General features: G+C 46.4%; 1 long non-coding RNA gene across 1 annotated transcript in view; it reads right to left on the reverse strand.

The window, feature by feature from the left end:
• Window positions 1-13,100: 13,100 nt before the first annotated feature.
• The window catches only part of LOC128324999 (uncharacterized), a 41,102-nt gene continuing 37,581 nt past the window's right edge, over window positions 13,101-16,621 (reverse strand). Inside the window, exons 2-3 of the long non-coding RNA XR_008307212.1 lie at window positions 16,013-16,117; window positions 13,101-13,418 (exon numbers count right to left, since the gene is read on the reverse strand). This is a non-coding gene — a long non-coding RNA (uncharacterized LOC128324999). The remainder of the gene's footprint in view (window positions 13,419-16,012; window positions 16,118-16,621) is intronic.

Consider the following 16,621-nt stretch of genomic DNA (forward strand, 5'->3'; position numbering starts at 1 on the left):
AGTTGAAAGGGGCAACATTGTTCAAATTCCATATGAGCTTATGAAGCTACCTTAAATGCACTGCCTTTTCCTTTAAAATAGCAACTGTGGGATGGGATGGGAGGTTGGGGCAGACAATCAGTTTTGGGACCACAGCATGGGAGTTAAACCCTTTTTCTTGCTCCATTATCCTGGGTACTTTCCAGATTAGACCCTGCAGCGGGGTCCCGTCATATCTCAGAAGTGTGCTTCCACACTTCCTGCGTTGTGACACTGCAGCCCCTACACGGACAGCAGGCTGCCGTTCACATTTCCAATACCTTGTTTCAAATTTAATCGCTGCAAGGTAGAGCTAGAACGTCGTATATATCTGGCATTAAAAAGTTGCTTGTTTTGGGGGTTGTTAGTTTCCGCGAGACTACTCCCCCTGCCTGTTTACGTTTCGAATGTGACTTGCCCGAATGGAGGCATTTTGCTGCTGTTGAGCAGCTAGTCTGGAAAGCGCCCTGATGAAACATTTTTGCAGATAGATATTAAAGTAACCACAGAGAGACCTGATGTTTCTGTACTAACTGGAGAGTAGGTCAGACCAGATTAGGCGATTGTCCGGAAAATCGAGGTGAAGCACAGTCACAAAAGTTGCAAAAAATAAGCTAAAATAAGGTATGAAAGCAGTACAGTGAGGTTTGTGTACACTACCATACGAAACACTCTGGAACACAGAAAGTTATTTTTCTGCATGAGGAAACAATATGGATGAAATTCTGGTTCCCTAAATACTGTTTGGAAAATCTGAAATCCAGAATATCAGGGTCTTTCAGAATACAGAATATCAGAATACAGAATTGAGGTCTTTCTGTATTTATATAGATATATTCCAAGGGCAAGGCTGTGTACAAGGCTGTGTAGACTTGTGTAAGCCATTCCACGGGCAATAGCTGGCCCAGCCCAAAGCTTTGAATAAGTCGATATGTCAGTGATGCAATGTGCACATTATCTCCAAACTCTCAACGAAAACACCTTTCTTTTTTGTGCAAACAAGAAAAACTACAAGTTGGTAAACATAAAACCATAAGATGTTTCGGTGTGACACACCATCCTCAGTTAAGGGATGGTGTTTATTAGCCTCTGAGAAGAATCAGGTGTTCCCCCTTCTCTCTCCCTGCCCCCACTTGCTCATGATCTCTCCGCCACTCAGGGAACTGTGTGCTATTATGTCTAAGGAATTTAACAGCTGGGGAATGGAGGTTTTCATCTGTGCTCATTTGTTTTTACTTAACTGAGGATGGTGTGTCACACTGAAACATCTTATGGTTTTATGTTTACCAACTTTTAGTTTTTCTTTGTGCAATAAAAGGTCTTTTTGTTGGGCGTTTGGAGTTAATATGAACATTGCATCGCAGACATATTGACTTCTTCTTGTTAAAATATTTATTTATATAGTGTATTTAAACAATATAAATAGTTGAGAAAGGAGAGGAAAGCTGGTCCTGTGGTAGCAAGCATGACTTGTCCCCTTAGCTAAGCAGGGTCTGCCCTGGTTGCATTTGAATGGGAGACCTGATGTGTGAGCACTGTAAGATATTCCCCTCAGGGGATGGAGCCACTCTGGGAAGAGCAGAAGGTTCCAAGTTCCCTCCCTGGCTTCTCCAAGATTGGGCTGAGAGAGATTCCTGCCTACAACCTTGGAGAAGCTGCTGCCAGATGGTCCAATGGTCTGACTCAGTATATGGTGGCTTCCTTTGTTCCTAAACAACAACAAAAATGCTTCTTAGAGGGCTTTTCGTAGCAAAAGAAAATATATTTCTCTCTTTCAAAATGACTCACAGTCTACAAAACAACAACTCAAAGGAGGTATGGCCAACTTCCAGACTACTGAACCACAGACACTTCAGGAGAAGTGCTGACACTTCACAATTTGGAGCTTTTCCAGACAGCAGGCTTTGCCAGGGGTTTACTGCAAGGCTTTACTGTGAGTTTGAAGTTGCCCCCCCCCCCAATGATGCAAAAAGTGGATATTTTTACCCCAGATATAATTTGGGCTACTCGCTAATGCTCAATGAAAAATCTGAATTGTGTGTGAAGTGATCCCCAATAGCTTGCAGCGACTTCGGGATACATTTAGCCGATATGTGAACACACACCTTCATTCTGGAGGAGATGCGAACTAAAAGCCGGGTGTGACAAATTTCCTGCTGTGTTCCAGACTTTCATAGCACTCATGCTCACTGGAGTGCAATTTTCACCAATCTCCCCTTCCCCAAAAGCATTCCATGTGAGATCCAGCGTGGTGTAGTGGTTAGAGTGCTGGACTAGGACTGGGGAGACCCGAGTTCAAATCCCCATTCAGCCATGAAACTAGCTGGGTGACTCTGGGCCAGTCACTTCTCTCTCAGCCTAACCTACTTCACAGGGTTGTTGTGAGGAGAAACTCAAGTATGTAGTACACCGCTCTGGGCTCCTTGGAGGAAGAGCGGGATATAAATGTAATAATAATAATAATAATAATAATAAAATATTATGGGACTTCCGACTACAAACAAACATCTGCCACCAGATATAACTGTAGTCGAGAAGAAAGAAAAACAAGTTAAGATAATCGACATAGCAATACCAGGGGATAGCAGAGTAGAAGAAAAAGAAATAGAAAAAATCACCAAATACAAAGATCTACAAATTGAAATTGAAAGGCTGTGGCAGAAAAAGACCCAAATAATCCCAGTGGTAATTGGTGCCCTAGGTGCAATTCCAAAACAACTTGAAGAGCACCTCAACACCATAGGGGCCACAGAAATCACCATCAGCCAATTACAAAAAGCAACTTTACTGGGAACAGCCTATATTCTACGACAATATCTATAATAATAACAACGATATTGATAATAAAATTCAGCCATCCCAGTCCTTGGGAAGGACTCAATGTCTGGATCAAACAAACCAGTCAATAACACCTGTCTGACTGTGTAAACAACAACAACAACAATAATGATGATGATGATGATGTGACTCAGAACTAGATCCTTGAGGGTCATGCAGTCCCCGTGGAACTACTTCTGCATTGTACAGACCGCTTCCAGGGGACAGGGAGAGTGGGGACTCCTGTGTGCGAACAATGGAACTGAGTTGTCTGCATTGCTGCAGCACCTGCATTTCTCATGCAGCACTGGTGCTGTGTTAGTCTGCATGTCAGCCACTAGCAAATGTCCCTGGGAAGATGCTGCACTGGGGTTGAATAGAGAGAGTTGTCCTCCCTCTGCTAAATATAAACGAGTCACCACTTTAAATGATGCCCCCAAGTCCAGAATATAAAAGGCACAGAAGTCAGGGTGCTTTCCAGATTACCCGCTCAATAAAGGTAAAATGTGTTAGTGTTGGGCAGATAACATTGAAACTGTAAATAAAGGCTGTTGTGCAACGCCACCAGCAGGGGGAGCAGTCTTGCGAAAACTCCACAATGGGGAAATACAGCTATTTATTTGTGCAACACATGTGACGTTATAAGACTGTAACGTGGCAATAAAATCTGAAGTGAGGCATCGGAAATGTGAACGGCACCTTGCTGTCAGCACAGCGACTGAGGTGCCACAACACTGGAAGCACGGAAGCACACTTTGCAGATCTGTAGTGACACTGTGGTAAGGGTGAACTTGGAAAGTGCCCTGGTCCTTCTCTGCATCTGGTCGCTCTAGTAAACAGCCTAGGAAAGGTAAATCTCTCCCTCTCCCACATACTCTGCAGGATTGGGCAGGGATGTGATTTTAAGCTGCTTTAAGCACGTGCCACCTATGGGGCAGTGGGGAAATAACTTGCCCAGGGAGCAAGAGGTTGCTGGTCCAAATCCCTGCTGGTGTGGCAGCGATATATAGCCCCTGCTAACTTGGCAAAGAGGCACCTTTTAACATGGTGATTCTCTTTATTTAGCAGGGGGAGAGTAACCAGCCCTATCCACCCCCAGCACAGTACTTCCAGTGACTGTTGCTGGTGTCTATCTTGTGTTTCTTTTTAGATTGTGAGCCCTTTGGGGTCAGGGAGCCATCTTATTCATTTATTATTTCTCTGTGTAAACCGCTCTGAGCCATTTTTGGAAGGGCGGTATAGAAATTGAATAAATAAAATAAAATAAAATAAATATAGGAAGATGCAGCTGAAAGGAATAATCTCATACTGCATAGGAGATGGCAATGGTAAACCCCTCCTGTTTTCTACCATGGCTCTGTGGTCGCCAGGAGTTGACACCGACTCGACAGCACAACTTTACCTTTACCTTTAAGCACTTGCATTTAAGACAAGCTTCAAGTACCGTACAATAATTGACACTACATAGTTCTCCTGTCCAGGAGCAGGAGCTGTAGCAAAGAGCTCACCAGACTTAAGCATAAGAACATGTGTTTTGCTAGCAAATCAGAGAAAGCTTATACAGGCCCTTTCCAGTTCAGCTGCTCAACAGCAGCAAAAACCTTCCATTCAGGCAAATCACATTCAAAACTAAATAGCAAAGTGCCCAGCAGGGGGCGCAGTCTCACAAAAACTGACAACCTGAAAAAACAGCAGTCTTTTAATGCCAGCTATACAACATTATAGCAATAAATTGCAGTGATTAAATTCGAAACAAGGCATTGGAAGTATGAATGGCACCCTACTGTCAGCATAGGGACTGTGGTGTCACAACACAGGAAGTGTGGAAGCACACATCAGAGATTCGTCGTGACCCTGTTGCAGGGTCTAATCTTGAATCATCATCATGTTTATTTACGGTCATAGACCAAAATTCTTGAAAGTGCCCAGGTGTACTGCAGTCCCGCGGGAGGAATGGAGGAGGCCTTTAAAACTTTAATTGAAGGGAAAACAGATATGGTCTGCTGGCAGTAGGTAAATAGGACTAAGCAGATGCCACCTTCTATCCTTGTGGGTCCAGCAGGTGCCCTTCTGCCTGTCAGCTGATGATCTAGTTTTGAGAGAGAGAAGCCAGAGATGATGCTGGTTGTTTTTGTTTTTGTTTTTCAGTTATCCAAAGCCACCTTCCAAAGTACCCCTTTTCTTCTGCTTGCAACATATTATGGTCTGCCAGCATGCATTTTGATTGGTAAGGTGTAGCTTTTCAGCCACTGGATGGCATTGGTTCCATCCAATTTCATTGCACCTACCTTTTCAAGCAGCTCTTGAAAAGTCCATTTCAGCAGTCAAACACTCCCACTTCCTAGTGGGAAGTAAACTACTGCTCTGGTTTTTCTCTGGTTTGCCTCCTGAGAAGCAAATTCATGGCTATCCCATAGTTCCTTGCAACAGCTAAGGGAGGGTGAAGGGTTTATCGTTTCAAAAGAACACACTACCCCAGGTTTTCCCAACATAAAGGTATAAGAACAGCCCTGCTGGATCAGGCCCAAGGCCTATCTAGTCCAACATCCTATTTCCCACAGTAGCCCACCAGTTGCCTCTGAGAAGCCCACAGGCAAGAGGTGAGGGCATGCCCTCTCTCCTGCTGTTTCACCCCTGCAACTAGTATTTAGAGGCACCTTGCCTCTGAGACTGGAGGTGGCCTATAACCATTAGATTAGTAGCCATTGATAGATCCGTCCTCCATGAATTTGTCTAAGCCCCCTTTTATAGCCATCCAACCTAGTGGCCATCACTACATCCTGGGGCAGATAATTTCATAGATTAATTATGCACTGTGTGGAAAAAGTACTTCCTTTTGTCAGTCCTAAATTTCCTGGCTTTCATGGGATGATCCCTGAGTCACAGTTTTCGACCCTTTCAACGAGCTGTCCATGATAATCCCAAGATTTCTCTCTCTCCTGGTCAGTCACTGTCCAGGATGGCTGGAGATGATGAGAGTTGTAGTCCAAGAATATCCGCGGACCCAAGGTTGGGAAACTCTGCCTTACCCAATCAGTTACCTTCTGTTTGTGAGGTCTCTTCCGAGCATCTCAGGGGAAACAGCAGGAAACTACTGCTGAATTGTACAGTGGGAATAATTTAACACCAAACAACTGCTGATCAGCAGACTGACTTGCAACTATAGGAGCACATTCAGCATTAATTCCCACAACAAACCAATTGTAAACTGTCAGTGCAAAAGCACCCTAAGCCAAGGGTTGTATGCTGTAAATGGAGCTGCTCTAATTAAAAGTCATTCATGTTTGGGGTTCTGTTCAGATGGGTATACACATAAGACCATAAGAACAGCCCTGCTGGATCAGGCCCAAGGCTCATCTAGTCCAGCATCCTGTTTCGCACAGTGGCCCACCAGATGCCGCTGGAAGCCACAGACAGGAGTTGAGGGCGTGCCCTCTCTCCTGCCATTACTCCCCTGCAACTAGTACTCAGAGGCACCCTGCCCTTGATGCTGGAGGTGGCCCACAGCCCTCCGACTAGTAGCCATTGATAGACCTCTCCTCCATGAAGTCATCCAAACCCCTCTTAAAGCCATCCAGGTTGTTGGCTGTCACCACATCCTGTGGCAGAGAATTCCACAAGTGGATCACGCGTTGTGTCAAAAAGTACTTCCGTTTGTTGGTCCTAGACCTCCTGACAATCAATTTCATGGAATGACCCCTGGTTCTAGTGTTGTATGAGAGGGAAAAGAATCTCTCTCTCTCTCTCCACTTTCTCCACACCATGCATGATTTTATAGACCTCTATCATGTCTCCCCGCAGTTGTCTTTTTTCTAAACTAAAAAGCCCCAGGTGGTGTAGTCTTGCCTCATAAGAAAGGTGCTCTAGGCCCCTGATTATCTTGGTTGCCCTCTTCTGTACCTTCTCCAGTTCAACAATGTCCTTTTTAAGATGTGGTGACCACATACAGACACCAGGCCTCAGACATGCCCATTCACAGCCACACGTACTTGTTTGTATGGCCACACATATGGCTTGCGCCCCGGATACCTGAGGGACGGCCTGCTCCCAGCTGAATCGACCCATCTGCTTAGATGGAGGGATGGGGCTCTGCTCCATGTGACGACATCTGCTGAGGCCTGTTTGTCGAGTACGCAGGATGGGGCCTTCTCAGTTGTTGCCCCCAGGCTGTGGAACTCGCTTGTGGATGAGACCCGCATGGCTCCCTCTCTCCCAGCCCTCAGGAAGAAAGTGAAGACTGCCCTTTTTATTCAGGCTTTTGGCGAATGAGCTGTTGCTGCTTTTTAAAATTTTTAACTGCGTCTTGTTCTGTTTTTATGTTTTGTATGGAGTTTTATTCTTTTATCTTTTTTTTACGTTGTATTGAATTTGATTGTTTTTATCTTACGTGCCCTGGGGTCTTCGTACGAAGGGTGGTATATAAATATTAATATGATGGTATAACAGCGATGAGATATGCATCTTCCAAATGCACAGTCTTCTTTTTCAAAGACCTCTTTAATGCATATATAAAACACAACAACATAAGTATAAATAAACACAAATAAATACATATGTAGACTACTGTATAGTGGACATGCGCTCTGCCACCAATTCATACTCAGCTGCCTATGCTTTTGCATATAATCAAATGTACACTGGGTGTGTATGCACGGGACATCAGTGAGTGTGATGTGCAGATCCTCATGCGCACCCACAGACACAGGGCCCTTGTGCGCTGTGTTTGCGTAGTGAGGGCAATAAAATGTCCCATGTCTCCGCAGCTGTGAAACAGACCTAGTTCACACCTCCCCTTCGGGAGTCCTCTCGGTCTGCCAGGCTCTGCAACCAGTTCCCTTTAGCATCGGCTTCAAGAAGCACTGAGGAGGAGAGCAGTCTCCTGGTCCTGGGGTCACCCGGGGCCTGAAACCAGGTGTCAACGGAAGCCCCCAAAGAGTGCCATAAAGTCATGTTTGAGTTTCTGGCTTGGGAGCAGTTACTATAGCTACGGTGGCAGACGGCACCTTGCAGATTGGTTTCCATATGAGCTTGGTTACTATTTAACATCTCCACCCACATTAGGCCTGATTAAGCGAATCAATATGATAACAGGCAAGGCAAGTTTCCTCATCCGCCCGCCCGCCCTCCTTCACCCAGCTCCTTTTCTTGTAATTTTACACTTTCTCAGTTTTCTCTAGAATTATACCGATGAGAAATGGTCAATGTTACCACACAGCTAAGTGCTAAGATGGAGGCTCCATTTGGTGAGTACACAGCTTACCATTCTCCTTTCTCCTCTTGTTACTGATAAGAAAGAATGTATAAGCCAAGAGTTTATGGGCGAGGAATACAATGAGAACATGCTAGACACACTCATCGGTTTTGATCTAGAGCCCTTTTGCCATAGCCCAAAACATGTTACTGGCCTGTATGCCCCATGGATTTCAATGTCATTGCTTCTATCCAGTGTGTTGAAGAAGTATGCAATATTCACGTTGACTTCAGTGAGAAGTTAGCCTTCCTAAAAACGGAGTCTGTGCCTTTTAAATCCTGTGTAAGCAAAGATTTTAGGAATGCAATGTAATGATCCAGGAAGATGGCCTGGGAATGTTAATGATCTTCCAACATGAACTCCAAAAGAGGATTCTTTAAATGATGTGTGTGTGTGTGTGCTCTCATTTGAGACTGAGACAGAAATACGTTTTTCAAGGAAGATATCTAGATTAGTTCCAACCTGAGAGATCTGAGAATAAAACTTTGCAAAGTTGAATATAGAGATGCTAAAAGTCATTCTTAACTGGCATGAGTTTGGTTCACCTTACATGGGGTGAATGGGAAGCAAAGCCAGATATTTTTAGGAAACTGATGCGGGTTGCTAGAAGGCCCCTTTGCATATCTATCAGCATAAAGACAGATCCCCTTTGGTGGATATGTCCCTTTAAGGGGACTTCCTTTATTTGCAGCTGGAGTGATCAAAAGTATTCTCAAGAGACCCTGGCCCATATTACATTTTCAATCACATTTTGTGGACTTCAGTAGGCTGCTCTGTGCTTTGAACATCTGTTGTGAAGACGAATGATCTGTTTAAGCCATCTATTAATGAACTAGATTGAAGAGTATCTTCCAAAACTGTGGAGGTCACAGGTTTGTTGTGAACCCAACTTGTGCATGATATGTTCTCACATATGATGATATGTTTTCATCATATAAGTGCAGAGGCTGCTGTGTCTGCAGCATCTAACAAACTGCAACATACGTTAACAGTGTGTTTGCTGCCCCTTTTATCAATGGAATTTAAACCATTTAGGTTGCAAACTCGCTGAGAATTTGTGCTAGTTACTCTAAAACATGCTATGCACTCCGAGAGCACAATGCGGACAATAATTATGCGATGAACCTTGATGGTGTTAATGCTATTCCTTTTAGGTAAATAGCAATGTAGGTTTCATCCAAAGCCATAGTCTGTATTTGTTGACAGAGCTGCCTGTCTGTAGAATGGTGACATTATTATTCTAAGAAGACAGGTGATCGGCGGACGTACTGCAGAATATACTATTTCTAGTTTAAGGGAAAGTGTAGAAAATGTTTGTTTCAGAACTGTAGTGATGTTGCATTTTGCTCATGCTCTGCAGAGAATAAGGATGTGCCTGAACCAAAAACTCATTCTAGTGCTGTGCCTTGCTGTCCCCACCAGTATCCCAGTATATTAAATCCTTGAGTTACCAGAAGTGCACTTAGGTAATTTTGGAGCCTGGATCTAAAGGCCTTTGGACCCCGCCCCCCACTGCAAGTTAAACATCATCCCCCTACACACACACAGACACACACACCCCGTGACAAACAAAGCATTTTTAACACGTGAGGTCTTGAGGGCACAAATAGCAACTGAACTCACAAGAATGTAAGAATATAACACTTATTTATGCAAATATGCATTAGTAGAAACATTTCAGCATGCAACTTAACATATTCCTATCCCACACATTTCTCCCCCCGTCACTCCTCGCTCTGTCTCTAAAGCACCTGGTGCAGGTAATAATCACACTTGGCCGCCTGGCGCAGTGCAGGCCAGCAGTGATCGCACCACCCAAGACAGACTAAGGAGGATTTGGGGGTCCCCAGGGGGTATGGAGGCTCTGGACTTTGGCCCTGAAGTCCAGGGGTAAGAGGGCCACTGTGAGTTACCTATACATATGCATAGCTTCCTTCTCAGGCTTGGTGTGGAAACGATACTATGTGGCCAGTATATTTGTTCTTTCACGTTTGTTTTGGTTTCTTGTGGCACTGGAATTCACTTTGGGAGGGAAGGCGGGAGGGAGCAATTGCAATTTGGCAGTGAGGATTTAAGCAAACAACTCCAAGCATCCAAGTCACTACAAAATGGCAAGAGTTGTTGTTCTAGAACAACTCCTCATTATGGTTTTCCTTACCAGATGATACATTTAAAGCCACGAGAACTGTTCTGCCGCCACTGCACAAAGGCTGCTACGGGCACAGAGGTAACGACTGAGCAAATCTCGCTTGCTTACTTGAGTATTAGTCAGGGCCAGAGTTGGCAGTTGACATAGTTGGGCAGCTGCCGAGGAGCCCGGTCCTCTGAAGTGCCGACTAGTGCCAGTTCCCAAGGCTACCTTTAGACCTATAGCCCTTGTGCGTTGATGACAGAGTGGTTCTCTTGGCTGAAGATACCTGCCCTCTCTAATCCTACCTGTCAAGCTAAGCCCCAGGACTGGCCCATCCACTAGGCAGTTGACTAGGCCACCAATTTCTTGCGGCGGCGGTGCAAAAATATAGCACTGCCCGTTATTCTTTCTCTTCCTTTTGTATTGCATCCCTGAAGCATTGCACAGTGGTGTAAGAATATAAGATGTAATACTCCTCAAAGGGCCTGCACATTCTGTACCCCCAAATCCACAGTCTTTGCTCCTGGCACCTCAGCCCCCAATAAGCAGCTAGTCTCATCAACCACACTCCCTGAAGTGATGAATTGTTTACCTCAGCATTCATTGCCAAAAAGGAATGGCCTCAGACCGGTTTCCAAATGACGGTGCGTGTGCAGAGGCCTCTCCAACTGGGCCACAACTGGCCCAGAATGTCATTTGGGAGGGTGGCAGGGCAGTTGGAGAAGCCCCTGCCCCCGCCTCCTCAGTCTTCGCGGCCACAGCAACCACAGCGGCCACCCCTACCAGCAGTGGGGCTTCATATTAAAGATGTAAAAACTAAGTATTTTGCCCACTGGCAGGGTGGTTTGAAGAGCCCCCCCCACCGCCTCCTGAGTCCCCGCGGCTACAGGAGCTGCCCCCTCTGCCAGCAGGGCTTCATTTTTAAAGTGAGCATTTCACCCCATCACTTTAATCTTAGTGGAAAGCCTTTTTACGCTAGGAAATTCCCTGTACTTGTAAAGGAGAATCCTAGCTGGATTCCCCTTTACATGTACGCCACCACCATTACCCTGAGCTGGCCCGCAAGCCAGTTCCGCGAACCAGGGGGTGGTCCAGTTTGAACTTGGACCTGCACCCTCCCTTTGGGGACCAGTCCGGGTCAATTTCAGACTGTCTGAACCTGGCCGGCCCGATGGCAAGCCTGGCTCAATACGAGCCGGCTCTCACATCCCTAACACACACCATCAGCCCCTTCCATACATAGAGAATAGAAAGAGGAGGGGCTCCTCATGAAGTGTATCAGAGACCCACCACTTTCCCTTCCCATGCTGCCCTTGCTGCTGCGACACAGACAGCCATTAGGGCATGGGAAGGTCTACTAATTTAGACCATGTAGTAGACCATTAGCAGACCATGTCTACTAATTTAGACCATGTAGTAGACCATTAGCAGACCATGTCTACTAATTTAGACCATGTAGTAGACCATTAGCAGACCATGTCTACTAATTTAGACCATGTAGTAGACCATTAGTAGACCATGTCTACTAATTTAGACCATGTAGTAGACCATTAGTAGACCATGTCTACTAATTTAGACCATGTAGTAGACCATTAGTAGACCATGGCTACTAATTTAGACCATGGGTAACTATAGCCCAGTGGGGTTTAGTGCAATCGGCAGCAGGTCTTTAAGGTTATAGACAGTGGTCTTCCCTAGAATGACTTGGAGATAATACGATTACAACAAATATTTATATACCGCTTTTCAAAGTGCTCAAAGCAGTTTAGATAGAAAGATAAATACATAATAAATGGCTCCCTGTCCCAAAGGGGCTCAGAATCTAACCAGGGCCTGAGGACAACCAAGTGCCTTCTGGACCCTCCCTTCTGACCACTCTTCCCACCCCTCTTTAACTTTTGTTTGATTTTTTAAAGAAGATGGTGAGGCCTTTTGTGAAGGATTATTAAATTCTAAAGAATTCTGTAAGCCGCTTTGAGCCTTTCGGGAAGAGCAGGATATAACTGTAACAAGCAAGCAAGCCAATAAATAAACCGAATGAAAGATAAGGTAGGCAGACACCAGCAACAACCACGGGAGAAATGCTGTGCTGGGGCTGGACAGGGGCAATAACAGGGGCCATAATAAATACGAGCTGATGTAGCACAGAGCATCTGCGCCCTAGTTCTCCCTGTCTCTCCCCCTTCAACACCATTTCATTCTTTCCCCTCCAGCCCCAGTTCGTTCTCCCCGCCACCAGCTCATTCTATCTCCATGGCCGGCCGCTGCTTCCCCTCCTCTGCCCCTCACCGGGCGCTCCTGTCTTTTGGCCTGCAGGTGGGCTGGAGAGGGAGGCTGTGCCTCCCTCTCTGCCACCCACCCATCCACCACCATCATCTCCCCCCACCCCGGTGTGCCTGTCTTTTGGGCGGCAGGCAGGCCAGAGAGGAAAGCTGCACCGCTCTCTCCACTGCCATCGCCTCCCCCCCACCGGTGCTCCTGTCTTTTGGCCCACCCGCCACTATCCCATCCCCCTGCCATTGTCACCTTCTTCTGCCCGCCCATCACCCATGGGTCCCTGCCATCACTGTTTTTTTCTCTGCTGGCCAGCCGGCTGAACAACTGCCACCACCATTTTCTTCCCTCCTGCCCATACCCATGGCTGTCTGGCAGTTCTCCGAACTCTCGCGAGAGCTGCCACACATGGGATTAGCCACGGGTACGTCTTAGAGAATTAAATATATAGATAAGAGAGTCACCATTTTAGAGGTTCCTTGGGGACTGAACTTGGGACCTTCTGTATGCAAAATAGGTGCTGTGCTATCAAGTTATAGCTCCATCTCTTGGAAGCCAGGACCCTTCCACACCCCACTTGTCTATATTCTCCTCCTCACCCCGCTCTGCTTGTCTATATTCTCCTCCTCACCCCGCTCTGCTTGTCTCCCCTTCCCTGCCCTCGGCACACAGACTATTCCTAAGCCTTAAACTCTGTGTGTGTGTGTGTTTTCCACAGGAAGTCTTGTCTGCTATGTAAATGAAGGTGTGGTAAAGGAAACAGTGCAGCATAGGGTGTCAATATAGTTGTTTTAGAGGATCATCCTGGAACAGTCCATTTCAGAGACACTTTCTACTACCACTCTGAACAGAGAAAAGAATATGCAGGATCCATGTTCGCCTCCATCAGGGCACCTGCTACTGGCAGATCAAACACAGGAAGGTGACCTGCAATTCAATAATTCAATATAAATGTCAAATATCAGTGTTCAAGTATATAGTCACTTTAATAATTCCAGATTATACTCATGCCTCAAAAGGAAGTTGGTCAATATCCGTATAACATGGGATACTTCCATCTGCTGAGTCAGACATTGGCTCGTCTAAGCTACCATTGTTTGAGGCTGTTCTCACGAGCATCCAAGGCCAGGCTAGGGCAGTTAAGCCCAGGCTTGGCTGCCTGTGAGAACCACCGGGAGCTGCGGGTCTACCGGCATCACCTCGGTGGCGAACCAGCCTAGGGAGCCTGCCCGTTAGCTGAGGTTAAGGGCATGAGGCACACTCTTACCCTGGACTAACTGCTTGTGTGTCGTCAGCAGCAGCTGGCGTCAGCAGCGCTGGCACAGGAACGGGCTTGCACCGCACACTCACACAGTGCATTGTGGGATTTCTGGGGGCTGTGATGATGTGTCCTGACCTCCGCACCTCTATGCTGCCTGGGGCAGCCTTGGACAGTCTGGGCACATGACCCACATGCCCAGCAACTCCCAGGGGAATATCTGCGGGGAAGACAAGCTTCTTCTGCTTTCCCTGCCACCCGCCCTCAAGCCCTCTCACTATTTCATGAGAAAGGGCTCTGTATTCACCAGGGTTCACCAGGGTTTCAGAGAGGGTTTTGATTTTGTTTTTCGTGGCGCTTTCACCTGGGCGCTTTCCAGATTAGACCCTGCAACAAGATCACGAGGAATCTCTGAAGTGTGCTTCCGCACTTCCTGGGTTGTGTCACTGCAGTCCCTACACTGACAGCAAGGTGCTGTTCTTCTTTCCAATGCCTTGTTTTGAATTTAATCACTGCGATATAGTGCTATAACATCATATATCTGGCGTAAAAGAGTTGCTGTTTTTTCAGGTTGTTCGTTTTCACGGGACTGCTCCCCCTCCTGGGCACTTTGCTATTTACATTTTGAATGCAATTTACCTGAACGGAAGCATTTTGCTGCTGTTGAGCAGCTTATCTGGAAAGCGCCCTGGAGATGCCAAGGTCTGAACTGGTGACCTTCTGCATGGAGAGCAGGTGCTCTACCACTGGGGTTGCACATCTGTCAGAGAAAATTCCTGGATACAGCCATCAAAAGGGCAGCGGTCACAAAATTAAAAACCCTATTTTCCCTACCACAATTGGAAAGTATGCTTGACAATAGAGCTGGGCAGCTGTTTCACAAATTTCCCCCTATAACATTCTCTGCACAGGGGAAATTTAGCAGTGTTTCATTTCAATAAAAGAAACCAAATATGCAAAATAAATATACTGGCCAACACAATGTGCAATCCTAATGGTAATGAAGGGACTTTTAGTGCCAGCCTCGAGCACAAGCCATTGTGCTAGCAGCGTTGCTGTATTTATCCCATTGTCATGAACAGGAAGACCTGTCCTAATGCTGATAGGGCAACTGCTGGTTCTCTCCAGAGGTACTGTTGCTTCTAGGTCTGCAGCAGCAGTGCTGCAAGTCTCACGGTTACCAGTAGGATTGCACTGTAGGAGAGAATTTGAATCAACCCTTTATTTAAACCCAGTTTGAAGAGAATAGAGTTCACACTGGAGATCAGGAGAACAGAGAGCCAGCGTGGTGTAGTGGTTAGAGTGCTGGACTAGGACCGGGGAGACCCGAGTTCCAATCCCCATTCAGCCATGAAACTAGCTGGGTGACTCTGGGCCAGTCACTTCTCTCTCAGCCTAACCTACTTCACAGGGTTGATGTGAAAGAGAAACTCAAGTATGTAGTATGTAGTACTCTGGGCTCCTTGGAGGAAGAGCGGGATATAAATGTAATAATAATAATAATAATAATAATAACAACAACAACAACAACATAACATTGCTTAAAGTCTAAAACATGTAAAACAGGGGCGGAGCCACCATTGGGCGAATGGGTTCAAAGAACCCAGGCCGCCACCAATCAGGGGCCATGCCTCGCAGCCCCAACACGACCCCGAGTCTGACATCAGATGCAGGGCTGCTGGTTTAGCTCCTAAGCGGGGGCTGCGTTCGGGAGTTAAATGACTGCTGTGTTCACTGCGAATGCAGCGCCAGCCCCAGTTTAGCTCCTGAAGGGGCTGCACGGCCCCTTCAGGAGTTAAATGGCTGGCGCTGCATTTGTGGCGTGGCCAGGAGCAGCTCTTCCCAAGGCAGGGAAGAGCTGCTCTTGGCGGCCAGATTCTAAACCGAATGGAGCCGTGTGGTTCTATTCAGGAGCCAGATCACGCCCCCTGCATCTGACATCAGACGTGGGGGTGTGGCTAGCCCCCACGTCTGACATCAGACACGGGGGGCGGGGTGAGCGGTGCTGCAGTCACGGCCAGACACAGGCCACTGGTGGTCTGGCTCCACGCTTGATGTAAAGGTTTATGCAAAGAAACTACAAACTTAGACAGAAAAGCCTGCACCCCGTATTAGCTACCTCATGGTTATTATTAGATACCTCAAGAAGAAGGAAGTAACAGAGAAAGGACAGAGAAGGGAGTGTCCTAGGAGAACCAGTCTACCAATCAGAGCAGAGATAAAGAATCAAGAGAGAACAAGGGGGCAGTCCTATACTCTTTACCTCCACTCCTAATGTCCCCAGTGGCCAATAGGAAGGGTTGGTGCTGAGAGCTGCTGCCTAGGGAGTCACATCCTCAACATGCACATCATATCGGCTGTAGCACAACTGCAGGTGAGAAATGAAAGAAAGCCGTATTAGGTGTTTACTTTGTTTAATAACCACATATAAAACAACTGTTGTTTAAATACATTTGGACTTGGAACATTATTTTATTTATTCTATCCCTGGCGGCCCTATTGCTGCCTTCAGCAAACCCTCGCCAATGCTAGAGATGATCCAGGAAGGAGGGGAAGGGCTTTACTGAGCCAGCCATAGACAGAAAGACAAACTAGCCAGCCAGCAGCAGCATAGAAAGGGTAAGAATATGGGGTTTTCAACACAGACAACACAGACAACCACGTGGCTACAATGTCTGGAGACAAGCACCAGAAAATTTGGTAAAATGCGTTAAATCAATCTTCCCGCACACATTCCTGGACATCATTACATATCGAAGAACACACTTTTTCAACATCATGGAGAGGATGTCTGATTCCTTCACTATATCCAGGCCATTCCTGGACATATGGCAATCCTGTCTACCACCCCTCCCTGAACATAGGCATGAGC

This window comes from Hemicordylus capensis, chromosome 4 (genome assembly GCF_027244095.1).
Source record: "Hemicordylus capensis ecotype Gifberg chromosome 4, rHemCap1.1.pri, whole genome shotgun sequence".
NCBI lineage: Eukaryota > Metazoa > Chordata > Lepidosauria > Squamata > Cordylidae > Hemicordylus > Hemicordylus capensis.